The sequence below is a fragment of the Mytilus galloprovincialis genome, chromosome 11 (genome assembly GCF_965363235.1).
Source record: "Mytilus galloprovincialis chromosome 11, xbMytGall1.hap1.1, whole genome shotgun sequence".
Lineage (NCBI taxonomy): Eukaryota > Metazoa > Mollusca > Bivalvia > Mytilida > Mytilidae > Mytilus > Mytilus galloprovincialis.
In genome coordinates, this window is record NC_134848.1 from 42,319,597 (window position 1) to 42,343,551 (window position 23,955).

Below are 23,955 nucleotides of genomic sequence, written 5' to 3' on the forward strand. Positions count from 1 at the left end.
GACTAGCAATAAGGAAATATTATGGGTATAAACCAAAGAGCATGTGACCACCATCAGTTATATTTGAAGTATATCTCTTGATGTTAAATGCAAGTACTTGTAAAGATAACTTAAAAATAACTAGCTATGCATAACTCATTAGTGTTGATGGTCCTTAATGATAGTAGAAAAGTATATATAAAATTAATATACTTATGAATCTAAAATATATAAAGAAAAAGCGTTATAATTATCATTGCATGCAATTCTATATCTCTGATTATAGAAAGTAAGTAAGCAAGTAAGTACGTAAGTAAGTAAGTAAGTAAGTAAGTAAGTAAGTAAGTAAGTAAGTTAGTAAGTAAGTAAGTAAGTAAGTAAGTAAGTAAGTAAGTAAGTAAATCGTTTATTATAGTGTCGCGATCCAATATACATCATCATATATAATATAAAAATCTTAAAAACTATTGCCTTTAAGACATACGAGACACGTTCATCCTTTTCAAACTAAAAAATAAATATACACTATAATGTTAAAGAAATATTTAAATAATAAAACTTTTCGTGATACTAAAAATTAAAAAAAAACTCCTTTAAGTTCATTTATACAATCAATAATGATTAACAATTTACAAATTAATCTTCCTACGTTTAAACATAAGATGTAATGTCTTGGCTAATAAAACCTGAGCATGATCACAGTTCATAATAAAATCAAATTTTTTATCAGAGTTAAAAACATTAAAAGTGTTATTCATAGCATTAATATAATTAAAAAGTTCTTCTCTTATATCTAAATAAAAATTACAGTCTATTAGAAAATGTTGTTCTGTCTCTATCAAATTGTCATTGCAGAAAAGACAATGTCTATCACATAATGGAGTGGTCGGCTTGGTGTATCGTCCGGTCTCAACCGCAAGCGGCAGCGATACACATCGAAAGTTTGATAAAATGCGTCGATGGTCACGAAAGTTGATTGTTTTAACAAATAAACTAGTTTTGCAATTGTTTTTAAACCTTCTGAAAACAAATATGTAATTAAATGAGGCGGATGTAAAGTGATAATCTGGTAATATCTGGTTATTTCACCTTGTTATTTAACAAAGTAAAAACAACTTCAAATGAGCCTTGAACAGTAATGTTTACTAGTTCAATAAAATGGACCCCAAACTTTACTCTGAAGCATACATTTTTTCGAAATAAGAATAACCACACAATACAAACAATTGCTAGATGTTCCTTATTAGGCCCTGGCACAAACAAAATGCGACGACGCGGCCAAACATGTTTCATAAGGATTCATACTAAACTGTACTTAAAGCCAATGGAAGCATGTCTTAATTGTTGCTGACATATAAACGCTTAGACAATTAGAAGACTTGTTACTAGTACATCAACAATACAGTTATTCATACGATGCCTTGACAATATAAAATAGTAAGATTTGATTTAGCCTTTAAGGCTTTGTAAGGTATTCAAACCAGTATGTTTTTAATAGAAGAACAATATGTCTCTATAATTCATTATATGAAAATGTTGATTTATTGATACAAGATGTAGTATGTTTTTTTAATAATTTCTTTAAATTTCAATTTTGTAAATATTCTTTTTAAAATTATACTGATTGTTTACCTTCAGTGGATTCTTGCCCTTATTAATATTTTCCACCAGGTAATACAGATCAAACATTTGTAATCTCATATCTACTCGCCACCGGTACAGTATATGCACAATATTTCAATAAAATCATTCGTATTAGGACGTATAATCAACGAAGGTTTAGTGGCTTCAAACTGTCAACAGACTAGGTGGAAGATACAGACATGCATACTGATCATTTACTGACATATCCTTTTTTAAATTTTATGAAAGTATATAATGTTTTGCATTCAAACTTTAAGAGACAGTTGATAGTCGTTACATTACGTTTCCTTAATGATCTTACCTGGTTTTTGAATCATCATCAATTTCCGCTTCTTTATTTGTTTATTTTTAAAGTTTGACTAGTTTTATGGATAAACTAAATACTATTTGCAAAAAGTAATAAGACACTTGTATCAAATGGTTACAATTTAATCGCAGAGACGAATGTCCTACTTTATGTTTATCAACGAACTTTCCTCTTTTGAGTAAACGTATATATCTACGGCCTCTATTTCTTTGTTCTTTTGCATGCAAGCGTAGATCACAGGACTGAGCACTCGATAAACAAAATGACTTCCATTAGGAACCTGATCGTATATTCAATTAAGATGAAAAGAATAACACCAATTGGGAAGCTATTCGTACATTCAATAAAGCACCCATTAGGAAGCTGATCATACATTCAATCAAGATGATCAGAATGAAACCATTTAGGAAGCTGATCGTACATCTAATTACTATGAAAAGAATGACACCCTTTGGGAAACTGATCATACATTCAATTAAGAGGGCTTGGATGGTGTTTTACAGAATAGAGACTAAAAGACGAAAAAAATAAAGAAGAACGAAAAATGTACTGCAAAAAATTTGAAAAAAAAGAGAATAATAAAGTAAAAATACAATGAATAGAGAATAATGGTAAAAAATTATGAAGAATAGGGAAAAATGACCTAAAATTAAATAAAACAGAAATTGAGGGACGGGTAATGATTATTCATTGTATCATTAAAAAAATGTAGGATCTATTTGATTATGATAATTTAGATCAGATTTGCCTTCGAATACTTTTATGTCATTTGATGAATATACATGAACAAATATTTTGATGTTCTCCACCCATTAAATTAAAACGTTGACTAGGAAGTTGATCGTACATCTATTAAGTTGAACAGAATGACACCCATTAAGAAGCTGATCGTACATTCAATTAAGATGAACAAAATGACACCCATTGGGAAGCTGATCGAACATTCAATTAAGATGAACAGAATGATACCCATAAGGAAGCGGATCGTACATTCAATTTAGATGAACAGAATGACACCCATTAGGAAGCTGATCGTACAATTTATTAAGATGAACAGAATGACACCTATTAGGTAGCAAATCGTACATTTAATTAAGATGAACAGAATGACACACATTAGGAAGCTGACAGTCCAGTCAATCCAGCATAAATTTGACCATAACCTTGAAGTAACTGCAATAGAAGATTTTAAGTTTTAATCTTAACCCCAAATATCCACAGGAAAAAGTCCCCTAAAATCTAACTTAAGGTAAACTAAAAATCAAGATTTTAAAACTCCTATAGGGATTTGCAATGATATGGGAGATAACTCTACAAAAAAGGCAGAAATATGAGTAAAAATTCATGCAAAATTATAACTTTATCGCTTCTATTCAACAGAATGTATTGATTCTTGATATTTTAGCAGTCTTTAGAGTATAACAAAGAACTTTAAAGGTGTTTCTATGTCTTTCATCAAGCAACAATCCAGATTTCATAATTCATTAGTTGAACATTTATTAGATTTTTCAGCATGTCAAGGTAAAGAATCTCAAAATGATTAAAACTAATGAAGCATGTATTCTTTTTGTGGTTTAAAGTTTCTTTTAACAAGGTAGCTGCCTTTTTTCAAAATGGTCACTAAGCAATAAATTTGCAATTTCTTTAATAAAAAATGTGCTAAAAAAATTAAAATACCCATAACACTTCGGTTTTGTACATTTAATGAGCAAGTGATTATATAATATGGTCAAGTACGAACTTATAACCCCATCAATGTCTCAAATTGAACATCAATTTTAAGAAAATCAACCAAAAAAAGACTCATTTTTGCAGGAGTTATCTCCCTTTCCAATATTAATTTCCATAAGAAATAAAAAAGCAAAATTTGACTTTTCCTCAAGTTAGATTTTAAAGGACTTTTTTTCTGTGTATATTTGGGACTTAATACTATAAATTGGAACAAAACAATTATGTTGCAATTAGTTTGAGGTCCAACCTTTAAAAGTTTGACTGGATGATCGTACATTTAATTAAGATGAGCAGAATGACACCCATAAGGAAGCTGATCGTACATTCAAGTTGAACAGAATGACACCCATTATGAAGCTGATCGTGCATTCAATTAAGATGAACAGAATGACACCCATTGGGAAGCTGATCTTACATTAAATTAAGATGAGCAGAATGACACCCTTTGGGAAGCTGATCATGCATTCAATTGAGAGGTACCTTACACTTTCACTAAAATTACACTGGTTATATAGCAGTTTGACAAACACCAATTTTGATCTTTGAAAAGCTTATTATTCCCTTTACAACACAACGTAATTAAAACGTTTAGCTGACTTTACAGATCTCCCTGTAGTGTTAGGTACCACCTTAAGATGAACAGAATGACATCCATTAGGAAGCTGATCGCATTTAATTAAGATGAGCAGAATGACACCCTTTGGGAAGCTGATCATGCATTCAATTGAGAGGACTTGGATTGGGTTTTACAGAATAGAGAATAAAGGGCGAAAAAAATAAGAATAATAAAAAAATGTACCGCAAAAAAAAAATAGAAAAAAAAGTAGAGAATAATAAGGTTATATTATTATGAATAGAGAATAATAGTCACAAATTATAAAGAATAGGGAAAAATGACCTAAAATTAAATAAAACAGAAATGGAGGGACGGGTAATGGTTATTCATTGTAACATTAAAAAAATGTAGGATCTATTTCATGATGATAATTTAGATCAGGTTTTGGTTCGAATACTTTTATGTCATTTGATTAATATACATAAACAAATATTTTGATAGTTTTCACTCATTAAATTAAAATGCTGGCTTTTCTATCCTTCATATGGGATGGCTATAGATATCAGTATCCTTATTATAAATCAATAATAGAGAGGAAAAGGATTCATTTTAAAAGAGATAAAACTACTTGTTAAAAACTTCCTTCTTTTTTCTATCAAACAGAGATGAAAAGTTACAGCTAAAAATATGAAACATAATTGTCTTAAGTGAAAGCGGAAGATGAGTCACATTGCGGAAACTTAACAATGAAGCGAAAAATTAAATTATTAAGAAATTCATTATGAAGATATTTTGTTTTAACAAGAATAAAAGATGATACATCACTGACACATTGAACATTTCTAATATCACAATGTCTAAGTCCACATTCCCTCCACAAGTTTAACACTCTGGGGCTTCTCAACAAGGCAGCAACCATTTGATTTTCTGGGGGGGGGGGGGGGCTATGGTTTTTTTTGGAAAAAAAAGTTTGTTTCCAGTTTTTGGAGAAAATTGTTTTCCACTTGTCGCGAAAAAAATTTGTCCAGAAAAAAAAACCGTAGTCCCCACCCCCCCCCCCCACCCCCCCCAGAAAATCAAATGGTTGCTGCCTAAGCAAATGTGTACAACTGAAATACAACAAGTGAATATGAAGAGATTCAATGCAGAGAAATCATTAACTACAAGTATTAAAACAAAAATTACAGTCTGTACACGGACAATGATAATTTAAAAAATAAAATCACAAAAATACTGAACTCAGAGGAAAATCAATTCGGAAAGTCCATAATCACATGGCAAAATCAAATAACAAAACAGATCATAAACGAATGGACAAGAACTGTCATATTCCTGGCTTGGTACAGGCGTTTTCAAATGTAGAAATGGTTGATAATACCTAGTTTTATAGCGCTGACCGTCTCACTATGATGACAGTCTCATCAAATTCCGTTATATTTACAATGATGCGTTAACTTAACAGACAATAAAAATAAAATAAACAAAATATTGGTACAGCAGTCGTCATCGTGTAACAATTTTAAAAGGAACAATTTAACAAAACACAAACAAATCTATCTACAAACACATTCATTGATTCGCGTGTCTGACGTCAGAAAATTGTATACGTCACATATATTTGTTGTTCAATGTACATACAAACAATCTTAAAATTTCACTTCGGCAATGTTAGTATACAGGGTTAAAAAATCAAAAGTATGTAAGAATAAATTTCAGAAATAGACCGCGATTTAAAATATTCCAAAAATTATATAGAATTTATAAGAATCCACAAATAATTAATTCCACTACGCGATTGAATGATTTTGACGTTTGTGGTTCAACGTATTTTGTAATTCATAATAGAAATATATCATAATGACATAAAATGGTTGGAATTCAAACACACATAAAACAATATCATACTGACGGGATCTTTTTAAGTCATCACGTTATAAGAACCAAAGAAATACAAAAAGTTGTATATACAAAACACGTCAGCAAAAAAAGAAAGACAATACAAACACATTGACGGGATGTATAAGTACCGAGCCACGCCAATTGGATATCACATAAAACAATCCAACAGTAAAAGTAATATTAATAATTGAACATTTAATTTAAAACAAAATTATGACAATTTACAACGCTATACTATTTTAATAGTCGTCTTCAATTGGACAAAAATACAGAGCTTGTGTTATTTTCCTAAAACTTATCTAACAACACCGCTGTTCTATTTTGGTAATTATTACGCCATCAAATGTGTGTTGCCTGCATTGTTCGGGTGTAAAATATTCTTACACAACATGATAGACTGGGACGGTATTGAGCTTGTACGCGCAGCGTGGACACATAATTTATATTTCAATCTAAGGATGCAGTCTTATAGTGATCAGGATTTTTCTTGTAGTAGAGTCCAGGTTTTGTCATGCGATTAGGAGGAATTCAAGTTGAAATATATTAACAGAAATGGAACTCTTGTTTTGTGACAGTAACTATGGTCAAGTTTATTACGTAAATTGTGAGCACCTGTTTTCTGCTCTTTAAAGATGAATGTAGGTTCCTCATTTGAATGTTCAGCAGATTGCGTTAAGTTCAAGTATTATTAGCATGCATTTACAGGATATGCAATATCAATCACAAAAAGATAAAAGATTGACCATTCAAATATTCTTTCCCTGCAGCAATATTTTGTAAGAGATATTACTGACAAATGTTTTTCTTCTCAAATTAAATATCAAGGCTACATATTGTTATAATCATAATAACTGTACTTAAAATTGAGTCATTACAACAGTCTCAGTAGATGTAATTGAATTTGAATGTATCCCTTCAAAATGTTACAAACTCAATCACGAGTTTGTGGACCGTAATGCAATATCTGTTTCACAGATGATGACGAATAGATTCCAAATTTCTTAACTTAAATGTTGTCCTCTCTCCCTCGTATATGACCAACCCTAAAAAAAAATATAACTAGGTTTGTACTTACATGAGCAACATAACGGGTATCACATAATTATGCAGAAGGATTTACTTACTTTTTCGGAGCCCCTCATATCCTATCTACTTATGTGTTGCTAAGTGTTTTTTATTTTGTGTTTGTATACTGAATTCTAACTTTTTGGTCCTTCTTTTTTTTTTTGGCGTGATGTAATCAGCTTATTTTCGACTCATGAGCAGCAACCCTCTTTAAAGAAAATCATGATAAGAAATTCAAGCCCTGGAAATCGTACTCACTTCGAAGTTCGTAAAGGGTAGACAAGTCCAAAGTTTCAATATTATTGCAAAATGCATTAGTCTTAGATTGTGTGTACTCTTAGAGATATTTGGAATTTTAAAGTATCCGCTTCTGACTCACACAGCCTCTGAATAGCTAGTTTCATAACAACCTTGGAGGCCTTCATTGATTGCAAAAATTACTGACGTTTATATTTCAGATAGAGCATTTTGAAGATCCAGCCATATAAAATTGTTTGTAAGGATGCGTATATAGTTTTTATATCCAATACAGTGAAGGAATATCGTTTACTCATTTTTATAATGGTTTGCCTAACGCAAAGCTTGCAGCAAAGACCATTTAAGGTTGGTGTTTGTTCATCACTGTTTTTGGTTAAAGATCAGTGTTGACAACTATTTTCACTTTCCTAATATAACTGTTAAACTTATGATTTGCCCCAATTGTTTGTTAGAAGTTTTACAAATGTAGTAAATGTAAGTTTTAACTGGCAATACCCTATTTCAACACCATTGATTTGAAAACAGTTGATCAATCTCATTTGCATGATCTATAACATCCATGTGATAGGCTGGTACTAATTCACTTGAAACGGTTTAGTCAGGAATGGCAGGAAGTGTCAACATTGCGTATGCTTTTAGAGTTGGTAACTCATTTTCTGAGTAGTTGTAGGTATATTTAAATTCTAGATGGCTTGGCATATTCATTCCTTCTCTTGGTCAAACACCAAATAGTAAACAGTTACAGCGTTCTCAGTATGTCCTGTCGCAGTCATGATCTGTGAATCAGCAAATTTGTGTTCAAATAGAACTATCGAACCGGTGGTCCGAATCGAATGATTTGTGTAGACCTTCGATAGGCTTTACTAGATTTGTCATTAATGAAATTAAAGAGTCTTCAACGAACCCCTGTTTAGTATACTATACACTGTCATTGTTACAAAACGTATCTTTGTATCTGCCAATGATAATTTTCAGGATAGAAGCTTTGCCAAAGATATCGCAGTACGACACTGCAATTCCAAAAGTGCTTATTCTCTGTCACAAAATCACTAAAGACCCCCCTTTTATTGGATATTTTGATTTTTATCAGTTCATCTCTTGATCTTTTAACAGACTTAACTCCAATATTTAGATTAACATAAACATGTTTTAAGCCCTATACGGCAAAAACATGAAAAAAACCAGACAAATGTCCCGTTGTACCTTATTCAACAAGCCACACGGATTATCAGTTGACAGGTGAATACTTGAGCATGAGTAAAGATTTTGGATATCACACTTCTCAATTGCCGGTTAGCTTTGTACATTTCCACTTCCAATTGTTTAAGCTCAGACATTGCAGACTTAAAGATTTCAATTGACAAAAAAATGAACCCTTATAACATCTTTTTGATTGATTCAATTCTGGGTTGTTTTTTTTCGAAACATTAACCTTTTTACGTGCTTTATTACATTGCCGCTTCCGTGTCAGAATTAAATATTTTCCTCACCATTTTAGCAGAGGTAATTAAATAGTTTGTTCACTTATATTATTAACACAAGCTAAAACAAAGCAATGCAAAAACAAATAAGATCACTATTTTGTTAACCTCTTTTTAATAGAACAATCAATATTTTATTCATTTCATTAAGTTAAATAATGGAAATTAATGTTAATGTATAATTGTATATAGCTACGAATAGTTATATCTTATTTTTGTTATCCCAAAGACGAATTGGGATGAGTGTAACCAATCAGCTTAAAATATTCTTCCCTGATAAAAAAATAATGCGTTTTTGGACGATATCTATATTATTTAGGGCCATGTCTACAAGTATACCAACATATTTTTCATGGATGTAGGAAATGTTCTTTGCAGAATTTGGGTCTTGAAAGATGTGTATACCATGTTTCTGCATAGACCCAGGTACCTCTTATGTTTTTGTTTTTATCTGAATGGTAATTGACATAACATGAACTTTCATTTGAGGGTACCTTTTGTGTATCAGCAACTCCTCATGTACCCCTTATTATTTTAATTAATTGAAACTTCTGACCACCTGGTACTTTATTTGACTTTTTTAACATGTTTTGATTCGAGCATCACTGTAGACGAAACGCGCGTATGGCGTAAATATAAAATTTCAATCCAAGTATCTATGATGAGTTTATTTGCTATTATATTTTTTTATAACAATGATTTTTTAGTTACAATAACCGACGTATGGGTTTAGTCATTTCTTTATTTCTAGTGGGTCATCCTGAAAATATATGAAACATTTAAGGGTAGACGTTAAGAAACCAATCAATCAATATTTCTAGTGGTTAAACTGTTATATCCACAATTTATCCTAGACCCCGTAATACAATTCATTGAACATTTCTTACAAGCTTAACAATGTTAAGTTTATGTGTGTCTCGTCTTTTGTTTATTAATCAGGGTCATTGTTAAGCCACTCAACAACAAATCACGGACTTTGCAAGGTACTGTGTTGTCAGTGTGTGAGCATTAACACATTTTTTTTTAATTTTGTTAATTACTTTAATAAAAAAAGGACAATACAAGGCATTCATATTCATGAAATAAAACCGGAATATACCATATAGATAAACTCATCATAGATACCAGGACTAAATTTTGTATATACACCAGACGCGCGTTTCGTCTACAAAAGACTCATCAGTGACGCTCGAATCCAAAAAAGTTAAAAAGGTCAAATAAAGTACGAAGTTGAAGAGCATTAAGGACTAAAGTTCCTAAAAGTTTTGCCAAATATATCTAGGGTAATCATAGCGGGTTGTTTTTTTCGCGGGTGTAAAATTTCGCAATTAAGGGGCGGCTGCAACATCTACAAATATACGAAAAATGTTGGCGGATTCCTCATTTAAATCAAATATTTTTGGAGGATACTGAGATGGTTGCATTTAAAAATATGTCAGAATTACCAATCTTGTTATAGTTAAATGATTGTTGTACCTGATTTTGACACAGTTAATCAATAGAATACTGGTACTTAAATATTTGTAACAGGCGTACACATTTCTTGTGAATGTTTTGGTTAAACTGTTTTGAAATTAACCGGACCTTTTTAAAATTATCAAAAGTGAATTGTAATGTGGATTCATTTATTTTCGTGGGAAACATTTATGTGGTTTGATGAAAACTTTGATATTCGTGGATATTTATTTTCGGGATTTTGGCAAAGTCTGCATACATTCCTTTTGAAAATGTGTAATTCGTTGAACATTAATATTCGTGGTTCCCCGGTTCCCATGAATTCCACGAAAAATGGTATCCAACGAAAATGAATAGATACACATTTACTGATATATAAATTCACACTAATAAAAAGAGTACAATACCTGACAGAGCACCTTACACTCTGATATTATTTGACACCAATACACAGTTAACACCTGATAGCCATTTTATGATTTTTATAAAATATATGTGAACAATACCCTTTGGAATTTATGTTGTTTAAATTGTCATAAAATGTTATTGAAACGTCCATTTGAAAAAAAAAGATTGTTTACAAACGGTTTGGGTATAAGAAAGTGCCAAACGTGGAATGTATTTTCGCGATTTTCCCGTACCCATCAAAATAAACGAATAAAAACACCTCGCAAAAATAACCTGCTAAACGGTACTTCTTTGATCAAATGAAAACATGTTACCGTCATAGTAATTACTCGGTCCACTACACTGAAAAATTGCATGTTCATGATGTAATTGATAGATAATTGTAAAATTTATAATTCAATATGAAAAAATGTAAAATTCTAAGTTAACGTTATAGGAGAATTTCTAGTCAAACGCAACCGACGATGTTCTAATGAATCGTCCTTGTCATACACAAATATATTGACCTTGAGTCATATATTAAAAAATAATAACTAGTCAAACGACAATAATGTATAGGCAAAGGGAAATAACTATAATTTATAATGATTTTCTTTTGTATGCTCTAATACATTTATATCCTCTTAGAATGAAAACAACACTTTTTAAATTTGATACATTAGATACCAAGCTTACATATTTGTACGCTAGACGTGCATTTTTCCCACAACAGCCCATCAGTGACGCTCGAATGAAAATGTATTTATTAAAAGCTTGAAATGTCAAGACTTAAATCATAATGATTCTTGGCAATTTCAAACATCTGCTAATTTAAATTTGGTATAGGAGTAAAAAATTAAAAATGATATTATGTGTTCATACTTTGCCAAAAGCGTAGTATATATTGGTATATGTTCAATATAATAAACATGATAGGTCATCGCGCAATGTTTCAAAGCTATAGGATGTGACAAAATGAGACCTTTGATAAAAACATCATTATGTGATTAAAAGCTAAACTTAATGATAAAATTGTATACTAAAATTCGAAAAGATATTTTTTAGAAAATGCTTTGTTAATATTGCAAAATTTCTTATAGATTCTCTCAGAAAATGAACTACTTCAAAGTGACCTCCCCTTAATATGCCAATTTAAAAACTTAAAATCATCAAAAATAATCTACTCTTGTAAAAAAAAATTATAAGTTATTGTCGTATTATTTTGCTCTTTTAATTAAAAAAAAATCACATTAGTTATCTGTATTCTTACATAACATTATGCTAAATTGATTGAAAATATTGACCTTAGTTATCGTTCTTTACAATCAAAGATGGCGACAGACACCCATACCACCTTTAATCAATTTATAGTTAAAAAAACTGATGTAAGCGTTCAAAGATATTCAGTATTTCTTAGGACTAGCTGTGTTAAAATAACCGTAACAAGATAATACTGGTATGTGTTATCCCAATTAAATATCTACACCTGGTTTTTTGGGGTTCTTTTATTGATAAAGTGATGAAACTTGTGTAAAGTCGGTACAAAATTCAATTACTTCAAAAGATAATGTGCATCAGATGATTTTTAAAATAAAAACATAGGCTCATGTGCCTAATACTAGATGAAGGCATTTAAAAATAGAATTGTTTGCAACAAAAAATGTCTCGAAATTTGTTTATGAAATATCTAAAAAGAAAAGAATGATGTACGACATGCAAGATATATAATAGGTATCTATTTAATCAATGTGGATATGCAATTTTTAGTTATTTGCTTGCAAAAATAATTATCAAATGATATGTGTTTTGTATTGGATTGTTTTGCAGCATGTAGGGTGCTTGGCATATATCTATTAGGACAGAATGTATAGTCTATTTAGTTTAAAGTCCAGAAAACTAGTTGATTGTTGGACCATCATATTTTATAGAAATGTTGTCGAATACAAATTAAAAACTTGTCATTAAGTGGAGCATTCCAATCGTTACTGACCTTTATATATCAATTTAAGTGTTTTGTGTTGTTAAATTGCCATTTGGTTAATATTGACTCTTTCATCTTCAATCTTAACTATCATTTAACTGTTATGTTATTAACAATACAATTTTGTTCTCAATATTTCAGAGTTGGTAAATGTAATTTGTTCGTTAAGACTTTGTTCATCTCAATTTAACCACTGAAAATAATGAGTAATCTTCATACCAGTCAACATCACCAAAGGTATTTGTCACTTTCAAAGTATCATTAATATGAAGCTCAACAACTGCTGTTCCAGTTCCCGAATGACAATCTTCTTTTAAACGATCTGATCTTCCTATAAAATAAGCCATATATTGCTGATTGTTTTTATAAATTCTAAATTCAGAATCATCTTTCGAACAAACCATTACTGTCACAATCACTAGATAAAGACCGTTCTTCTCACATATAAATGTGCCGCTATTCTTCATAGAGGACAGGCTAGATACGCCAATAGAGGATTTGATGATTGGGAATTTTAACTGGTAACCAGATGATCTTATACCATGTCCTGAACCAAATGCTGTGAAACCAACTGCAATAAAATGTGTTTTATAGTATGATATATCTTCCAAAATGACGTGCTGTCTAAAAAGTATGTAGTAATTGGTAATAATTGAAGAACACACTTGAAGAAAGCTTACTGATTTATATATTTGATTTAAAGCTTGTTGAATAGTATGGATACTGGTCTGTTTTGGATATTAAAGAAATAAGATGTGGTTTAATGTAAATTGACGTGTTCCTTAAATATCATTATCTTTATATCTGCTACAGAATTGAAATATCAATATATTTTATCTTCTTTTGAAAATGCAACAAAATAACTTAATAAACAATAACAAAAACCTTCAGTATATAAAACCCATGTCTTATTAACTTGTACAGAAATGTGAAACGAAAACAATAAATATAAAAAAAAATTTGCTACTTCCGGTGAAGTAAATGTCACTTCCGGTCTTATTTGATAGCTTCTTTCACTCTGATTCCAAAAAATATAGTTTCTATAAAAATTTGCCTGTAAACCAGGGATACTTGGCCACTTCCGGTTTATCGAAAGTCACTTGTAGTCTTTAGTGGTAAGTTAATGTATCTAAATTATAAAATATATGGATTCCGAGTATTTTTTCATGAAAAAAGTGCAAAAAATGCTACCTCATGTTTTCTCAAGGTCACTTTCAGATATCATTTTTCAAGGTCATATGTCACCTAACCTTTTGTTAATGGTTATAATGAACCAAGTTGAAGTAATTATAAGTAAACCTTATTATTAGACATTTCAGGGACACTAACTCCTATAAATTCAGGGTTATACGGTTAACTGTTTCTGAGCTAATAACACATACCGACAAATTTATTTCGTTAAGGTAGATACCTCATTATAAATTTCATTTAATAGCTTCGATTCAAATCAGCCAAAAATTCCTGAGAATGTAACGAACAATTTGTAAAAAGAACTTTGTCGACATCTTTTTATGTTACGAAGGAGATGCACACATTTAATAAACAGTGAATAGGGAGATAACTCTTACAAAGAAAATTGTTCGGTTAAGCAGGGGTTATTTAAAAGCGCATAAACTATACGATACGATATAAGAAAGATTTTAGACACACATTGCGAAACAAAACTTTCACTGTTTGGCGGGAAAAAAAATAATGATGAAAAACCAATTGTTCTGAGAACAATTGAAGGTCTTTCCACATCAATTTTTTTTAAAAGAAGTTAGTTTCTTCAAGCTGTACGATAAATAAATGGTTTGTATATGCTTTAAGGTAAACTAAAAGAGATAATGTGCTACTTCCGGTTAAGGAAATGCTACTTCCGGTCTCATATGATAGCTCCTTTCACACTGATTCTCAAAATATTTAGTTTCTATATACTTTCGCCTGTATACTCGGATATAATTGACCACTTTCGGTTTACATAAAGTCCTTTCTAGTCTTAAGTGATAAGTATATGTATTTAGATTACAAAATATATGGATTCTGGGTTTTTTTATGTGAAAAAAAGTGCAAAAATAGCTACTTCCGGTTTTCGCAAGGTCATTTCCGGTTGTCATTTTTCAAGGACATATGTCACCTCACCTTTTGTTCTAGGTCATATGGCTTTATAATGAACTTAGTTGAAGTTATAATCAAATAATCTTATATTAAGACATTTTGTAAGATGCCATTAAATTGTATCAGATCAAACACAACATATCTTTATTACAATAAAACAAAAAAATTTCACTCGTTCTTTTATATGTATTTTTCAAAGTGTCGAAGAACATGCCAAAACAGGCAAAATTCACAATTGAGAACTTGACCTTGACCTTTGACATTGACCTCATTTTCTTAGTTAGGACATAGGGGTCTCAAATGTGTTCTACGACAAGAAAAACCTTAAAATATGCATTCTCGGACTTATATACCGTCAAAAAATATTATTTTCTATAAAGATTTGCAAAATTTATCGTCCTATTTTACCGACCACACAAAAGTGGGATATTCCTTTCTAATGCGTTTAGGTTTTAATACGCCCAACGGTTCATTTAGAATGTGAAATAAAACTCACTAATTAATCTAGATATAAACCTTTGAAATTATTATCTATACACAATAAAAATATTACAGTAACTGCTTGACGAAAGACACAAATGAGTTGTTACCATTCGTTAACGGTGTATGACAAATACAATACACATTGTAAGTAATTTATTGTACCAACTTAGTTTATTGAAAAGTTGGGCGGGGGGGGGGGAAGGGGGGGGGGGGTGCTATGTTTCTTCAATTGTAATGACATTTCTACCGCGAAAAAGTGGTTAATTTTTCATCAATTTTAATTGAATCGAATGAAAATATTCAGAAATAACTCCATATAGGTATAGAATGTCTCATAACTCTAATCTATTACTTTTTTCTATCACAGATAAAAATCAACTAAATTTGCAAAACCTGTTACACGAGACTTAAAGTTGAACACAACTGTGTTATTATTATTTTTATTATCCTGTCATACACAACTGTCATTTTTAGAGGAAGTTTATTCCCTGATTTTTTATAATGATTTAAATTACCCATTTCTGTGCTGTCATTAATCTGTTTTTGTAAACTAGAGGATGTTAGATTGTATCGCTTTTCCATTTCCTGGTCCTTCATATCGCTTTTTCTTTCAACATCTTTTAATTTCTTTTCAATTAAATCCAATGTAAATTGCTTGAGGTGAGCTAAAGTTAAAAAGATCAAATTGATTACTATTTGAGAAAGTGAAGATTTTTGCTGTGACTTTATGATAAAGATGTACAGTTTCCATAAGTGTATTGCCATACATAGTAAAACAAGACATGTTTGAACGCTACGCCCCATAATTGACATTTTGCACTCATGGATTGATCTTGTGCGCTACTGTGTTAATTTGTTTTTAGTAAAATAGTTTCAAAACGATCTACCAACTCTTACCCTCCGTCAACAAAAAATACTGGATATCTTCACAGTCAATCAACGATTCCAGTTGAATTGTGACGGTTTCCTATTAAGAACTTGGATTTGGTTTAATTGGCTTTTACATCTTGTTGGTCTGTTAATTCAACTTCGAAGCTAGAGGGATTCGAATGCATTGGTTAACAAATGTTTTGTAAGAGTTATTGCAAAATGAAACAATGACAAAAACGCATTTATGAGCAAAATTATCACTGGGTTCTTATAAATGATGGTTCATTTTTGTTTCCAGAAAGTTGTAAGTTTACAATAATTTCATGTTTCACTTGAGTGCGAACTATTCTCAAATTCCACAGCATGGAAATATGTATCTTCCAATGTAATTTGATAATGCACGTTTTCACATAAATACTGGCATGTCTGATAAGTTTAATTTGATGAGGTCCAAGTTTTTGTCGTTCGAGATATTATAAGGTGATTTCATCAAAATACATGTATGTGTCTGCACATATTTTCATAAAACGAAGAATTTAGACAGATACATGTAGATTAATTCGATATACTAATTCATGTTTACCTTGATCTGTGCTCTTGTTTATCTGTTTTTTTCATATCAACTAAATCCAATGTTAACTGCTTTAATTTAGCTTTAATTTAAAAAAAGAACACCTTTTGAAACCAGGGAAACACAAATTGTATACTTGGCCCAATTTTGAGATCACAATAAATAAATTATGATATTGAAACTGTTTGCTCTGCTTGACAATTGCATATTATAGTTTCTTCTTCCTTTTGTCTATACAAAGGCTGTCAAGGATAAGGAACGCTGTGTCCCACTCTCGATTATTTGTGCATCCCTGTGTCATTCAAGAAAGTGAAAAGGTCAAAAACGATCGACTGTCTCTAATCACTTACCAACAACCATTATTGGTTGTATTATCCACATCCAATTAAAGCTATATGTTGAGATGTGTCGATTATACCTAATTGAGTTCAGTTTACTTTTATAGCTTGAATGTTAAACATATAACTTTTAACTAGATTTCGAGGCCAGAATGATAAACTGTTTTATAGAGTTATTTCCCTTGTCAACATTTTAGATATATAGTTCTAAAAATAGTTATCAAATGTACCAGGATTATAATTTAGTACGCCAAAGTTTTGTAAACAGGAAATTTATAAAAATTACCACATTATTGATATTCGTGTCAACACCGAAGTGTTGACTACTGGGATGGTGATACCCTCGGGGACGAAACGTTTGTTTATCGTTTCAACATAGAAAAAAAAACGGAAATTATAAAGTGGATGAACAATGGTTTTTAGAATATATTTAAATCATTAAGATATAATTTAATAATCCTATATTGGGCACTGCGATGGCTAATTGTTTTATTCGTTTAGTATGATAAGTAAGTCTTCTTAGCTCAATTACTTGTTAGATATTCCGGATATTTTGATAAACTTTAAGAACTCGTTGAACTGCCTCTGAATATTGAAATCAGCATCTTCACAAATAAGCCCATTATATGCTCGTATTGTGCATTCTGAAATTAGTGCAAGCATGATGATTGGTGAAATAAGAATGCATTCAGTCAGAAGCAAGTACAGCGGCACTGTCGAAATATATGCACGAAATTGTCCTTATGTTAGTATTGCTAAAGTACTATTACTTTGGAAAGATAAACCATTACATTTTCAAAATGACAAATCTTACAAGAGCTAGTGCATAATTCATCTTTTATTTATCTAATAATTGAAAGTCCAATAAAGTTTTCCGAAAATCAAGCTAAAGAAATTCTTTTAAAATGATATTCTATTGTTGTAAATATTTTTTTTATAGATAAATTAGTATATAGTATGGATATGAATTGAAATACCTCTAGTTTCTGAGACTTACCATCTACAGTTAAATACGTCACAGTCGAAACAACGCCGGTAGAAAATAGAGATATTAGCAGTATCAGGAGAAAGTGTTTCAACCATCGGTTCCTTGGTTTTACTACTAAATGGTTCATTTCAGTTTTCTCCTTGGTCGTCTTGATTTCATCGTACATGACATCTTCTTTTTGTCTAAGTCCTTCATAATTCTGCATTTGTAATTCCGACATATTAATTGTCACATCAGTTTGTGCACTTACCGATATATCTCTAATTCAATGAATGAAACTATTTCCAGCTTCCCGTTAATTTATACTTGAACTAGCAACACGGAAATATTATGGGTAAACCAAAGAACACGTGACCACTATCATGGCCTTTTACGATTTATAAGGTAGATCAAACCAGTATGTTAGTAACAGAATAACAATATTTCTCCATTTTTCTATGCGAATGTTGATTTATTGATACCAGATGCAGTACGAACGAAGCGAGTGCATTGCTTCAAGGTGCTTAGGGAATTTTTTTTTTTCATAATTTCTTCAAATTTTAATTTTGTAAATATAATTTCAACATTAAGTTGTTCAAGGTCGAACGTTGGCGTAAAGTTGTTAATTTCAGGGTCATTTGGTATTTCGTGGAGAGTTGTCTCATTGGCAATCATACCACATCTTCTTTTTTATATGGCATTATTATTTATGAAAGTATTATTGTTTTGCATAAAACTTTAGGAGACAGTTGACAGCTTTTACACTACGTTTCATTAGGGATTTTGATTGGTTTTGAGATCATCGATAATTTTCGTTTTTTTTTTTTTTTAGTTTTTCAAAAGGAGATGGTGAAGATATAAAGGATAATGTTGACGCCTTTATCGTTGATATTTTTTGAAGGCTGACAAGTTTTGCGGATAAACTTTATACTACTTGCGAAAAACTATAAGAAATTTGAATCAAATGCTTACATTGTAATCGAAAAAGACTAAAAGCCTACTATAACGGACTTTTCTCTTTTAGGCAAACTTGCATCTATGACTTTTATCATTCTTATTTTCTAGGAAGCGTAGATCAGCAGACTGAGCACTCGATAAGTATAGATTATAACAAGCCCTTTTCAATATTGGTCCTGGTATCATCATGAGACTCCCATATCCCGACACTTCTGGCGAGGGCCGATATTGGTCGAGGGATGATACCTGGGCCAATATGGAAAAGACATGTTATAATCTATTTTTCAAAAATTTAAGACAATTTAATGAAACATTACAGGTAAAATATTAAGCATGTTAACACAAAAGTCACACCATTTGGTATCAGGGCACAATAACCAATATACTATTTTTTTGCTCCGGGCAATTTATAGGTTATTACATATGCAAAACCTAACATATTCGTAACAAATATGTGAAAAACAAAATAACACCCTTTGGGAAACTGATCGTCCATACAATTAAAAGGGCGTGAATTGGGGTTTACATAATAGAGACTATAGAAGTGAAAGTACAAAGAATGGGGAAAATGTACCCTAAACTTAAGGAATAATAAGGTGCTAAATATAGAATGAGAAAATAATGGTCAAAAAGTATATAGATTAAAGAAAAATGACCTAAATAAAATGAAACAGAAATAAAAGGACGAAGTACTGATAAGTCATTGTAACGTTAAACAAAATGTAGGATCAATTTGAATTTGATGATTTAGAATATATTTACCCTCATATACATTCAAATCATATGATAAATGAACAAAAGTTTAAATATTTTCCATTGATTAAAGAAAAACGCTGGCATCTACTATCTTTCATTCGTGATGGCTATAGATATCAGTATCTTTAGTATAAATCAAAAAAGGGAGGAAAAGGATTCATTGTGAAAGAAGAAACAAACATAGTTGTTAAAAATTTCCTTCTGTTTTTCTATTTAACAGATGAAAAGTTACTGATAAAACATATGAAACTCTTGTCGTAAGGGAACACGGAAGATAACACAGATTCCTGAAACTTAATGAGGAAATTAGCTTTATTTATTTCACATAGAAAAACATTATATAATTAGTTAATTTTACCTAGAACTAAATATGACTAGGGGGTTCATCAATGAGTCATTAAACATTTTTGTATCACGAAAAGTCAAGGGCCAAATTTACTCTACGAGTTTTCTACTCTGAGATTTATAAATAAAAAAAGTGGGTTGAAATGAAAAACAACTAGAAAAGATGAGCAGAAGCAAAGCACACAAATTATGACAATTACGGAGCCTCAATATTTTGCCGTCTTCAATTGATAAAATATAGATTTGGTGTACCTTTTCTTACAAAGTATCTAACAAAAACAATTTCTACGTTTTATTTTGGTAATATAAGACCATCCAGTGAATATTTGGCCTCCATTTTAAGGGTTTGAAGACTTATTTCAAAACATCATATTCTTTAAAAGGTTTTTTTAATCAGATTTATGTAAACGAAGCCTGGATACGGGAATTATATTTTAACCAATAGATTCAGTTAGTTTTCTCGTTTGAATTGTTTAACATTGTCATTTCGGGGCCTTTTATAGCTGACTATGCGGCATGGGCCTTGCTCATTGTTGAAGGCTGTACAGTGACCTAAAGTTCTTAATTTCTGTGTAATTTGGGCTCTTGTGGATAGTTGTCTCATTGGCAATCATACCACATCTTCTTTTTTGGGTAATTTGTTAACCAACTTCACGTATTATTTATTGATAACAGTTTGATACAGTTAATCAATAGAATACCGTTACTCAAATATTTGTATAAAGTTCTTGTGAATGCTTCGGTTCGATTGTTTTGAAATTAAACGAACCTTTATGAAATTATCAACACTAAATTGTAAGTGATATATAAATTGACACTTATACCTAACGGAGTACCTTGCAATCCTATACCGTTTGACACCAATACACAAGTTAACACCTGATAGACATTTTATGATTTTATGATTTTTATTAAATATATGTGAACAATATCCTTTAGAATTTATGTTGTTCAAATTGTCATAAATTGTTATTGAACCGTCCATTTGGAAAAAATATATCGTTTACAAATAGTAAAGGTTTTACAATTAAAGTAAACGCATGCATACATTTTCGTGGACGGGTAAAGGAAAATCGGGAAAATAAACTGCACCACTTTGATTAAATCCAACATTTTTTGGTAAAATTCTTATGTTTTGTTCTGAAAACATAACGTTATCATTGAAATTCCTAATTCCATTATACAAAAAAATACATGTTGTTAAAAAAGTAATTGCAAAGTTTACAAATATAAAAATATAAATGTTTAAGTAAAGTGACAGGATAATTACTGGTCATTGCAACGAATGGTGGTCCAAGATATCGTCCTTGTCATACATAACTATATTTACCTGAAACATATACTTAAAAATAATAAATGGTCGCATGACAAAACAATGCATTTAACGTATGGCCTAAGGGAAATAACTATAATTTACAGTGATTTCCTTCTGTATACTATAATACATGTATTTCCTTTTTGAATGAAAACAACATTTTATTAAATTTAATACATCAGATATCAGTCTTTCAATTATGTACGCTAGACGTGCGTTTTGTCCACAAAAACGCGTCGGTGACGCTCGAATAAAATATGAATAAATGAAAAGCCTGAAATGTCAAGACTTAAATCATAATGATGATTGGCTGTTTCAAACTCTGCTAATTCAAAGATGGTATGGGAGTATGAAATGAAAATTAATAGAATGCGTTCATACTTTGCCAAAAAAGTTATATATATTGATATATGATCAAAAATATAATAAACATGATAGGTCATCGCGTATTTCCTCAAAGCTACAGGATGTGACAAAATGACACATTTTATATGGATTTTATAGGATGAAACATCATTATGTGATTAATATATAAACTTAATGATAAAATTGTATGATAAAATTCGAGAAGATATTTTTTAGAAAATGATTCATGAATATTAAATGAATGGAAATATTGACTCAGTTTTTCTGCGTTTTACATCAAAAATAAGGAAGACATCCATACCTTCTTAAATATGGTAACAGAATCATGACGTATGCGATATAAAAAAAAAACATTATGTATTTGTTAAGACTAGGTATATTAAAATAACCGGGACAAGATAATACTGGTATGTGTTGACCCGATTAAATATAAAGACATGTTCTAGGTTCGTTTTCATATTGATAAAATGCTGATACTTGAGTATAGTAGGTAAAAATTCAATTTCTTCAAAATGTAATGTGCATCAAATCTAAATAGTTTGCAACGAAAAATGTCTCGAAATTTGTATATGAAATATCTAAAAAGAAAAGAATGATGTACGACATGCAAGATATATAACAGGTATCTATTTAACCAATGTGGATATGCGATTTTTAGTTATTTGCTTGCAAAAATAATTATCAAATGAGATGTGTTTTGTACTGGATTGTTTTGCAGCATGTAGGGTGCTTGGCATATATCTATTAGGACAGAATGTATAGTCTATTTAGTTTAAAGTCCAGAAAACTAGTTGATTGTTGGAACATCATATTTTATAGAAATGTTGTCGAATACAAATTAAAAACGTGTCATTAAGTGTGGCATTCCAATCGTTACAGACCTTTATATATCAATTTAAGTGTTTTTGTGTTGTTAAATTGCCATTTTGTTACTATTGACTCTTTCATCTTCAATATTAACTGTCATTTAACTGTTATGTTATTAACAATACAATTTTTTTCTCATTATTTCAGAGTTGGTAAATGTAATTTGTTCGTTAAAACTTTGTTCATCTCATTTTAACCACTGAAAATGATGAGTAAGCTTCATACAAGTCAACACCATCAAAGACATTTTTCACGTTCAAAGTATCATTAATATGAAGCTCAACAACTGCTGTTCCCGTTCCCGAATGACAATCTTCTTTGATCTGATCTGATCTTCCTATAAAATAATCCATATATTGCTGATTGTTTTTAAAAATTATAAATGCAGAAGCTGTTTTCGAACAAACCATTACTGTAACAATCACTAGATAAAGACCTTTCTTCTCACATATAAAAGTTCCAGTATTCCTCATAGAGGACAGGTTAGATATGCCAACAGAGGATGTGATACCAGGGAATTTTAACTGGTAACCAGATGATCTTATAACATTTCCTGAACCAAATGCTGTGAAACCAACTGCAATAAAATGTGTTTTACAGTATGATATATCTTTCAAAATGACGTGCTCTCTAAAAAGTATGTAGTAATTGGTAATAATGGAAGAACAGACTTGAAGAAAACTTACTGATTTATATATTTGATATAAAGCTTGGTGTATAGTATGGATACTTGTCTGTTTTTGGATATTAAAGAAATAAGATGTGGTTTAATGTAAATTGACGTGTTCCTTAAATATCATTTTCTTTATATCTGCTATCAAGAACAGACAGAATTCATATATAATGATTTATTTTATCTTTTCGTGAAAACACAAAAAAATTATTTACGACTAAACAAACAACAATCAATAAATATGAAATTTTGCACCCTTGTGTCAGTCTTTGGCGCCCCTGTGCCATTCTGCACTATCACAAATTGATTTATCTATACGATGTGTCTGTGTATAAACAAAGTAATGACATTTTCTCTATGTCGTAGAGTTCGGTGTAACATCTTTGTCGTCTGTCTTCAAAGAACTGAACGTGACCAATTCCCTAAAATGACTTTTTTGCTGAGTGTGAATTTGCATTGTTAAACGACATGTCTCGGTATTTATACGTCGATGCATATGTGGGGGTTTTGGCTAAAAATGTATATTTTCTTGAATTGATAGAAAAAGGCAACATAATGATTTATATTTACCCATATCTGTGCTGTCGTCAATCTGTTTTTGTAAACT

At 30.7% G+C, this 23,955-nt stretch overlaps 1 long non-coding RNA gene across 1 annotated transcript; it reads right to left on the bottom strand.

The window, feature by feature from the left end:
* Positions 1–12,578: 12,578 nt before the first annotated feature.
* LOC143051160 (uncharacterized) lies at positions 12,579–18,363 on the bottom strand. The gene is made up of 4 exons (XR_012970623.1): positions 18,100–18,363; positions 16,777–16,846; positions 15,839–15,988; positions 12,579–13,314 (listed from the first exon to the last, which is right to left on the bottom strand). It is a non-coding gene; the product is annotated as an uncharacterized LOC143051160 (long non-coding RNA).
* Positions 18,364–23,955: the final 5,592 nt, after the last annotated feature.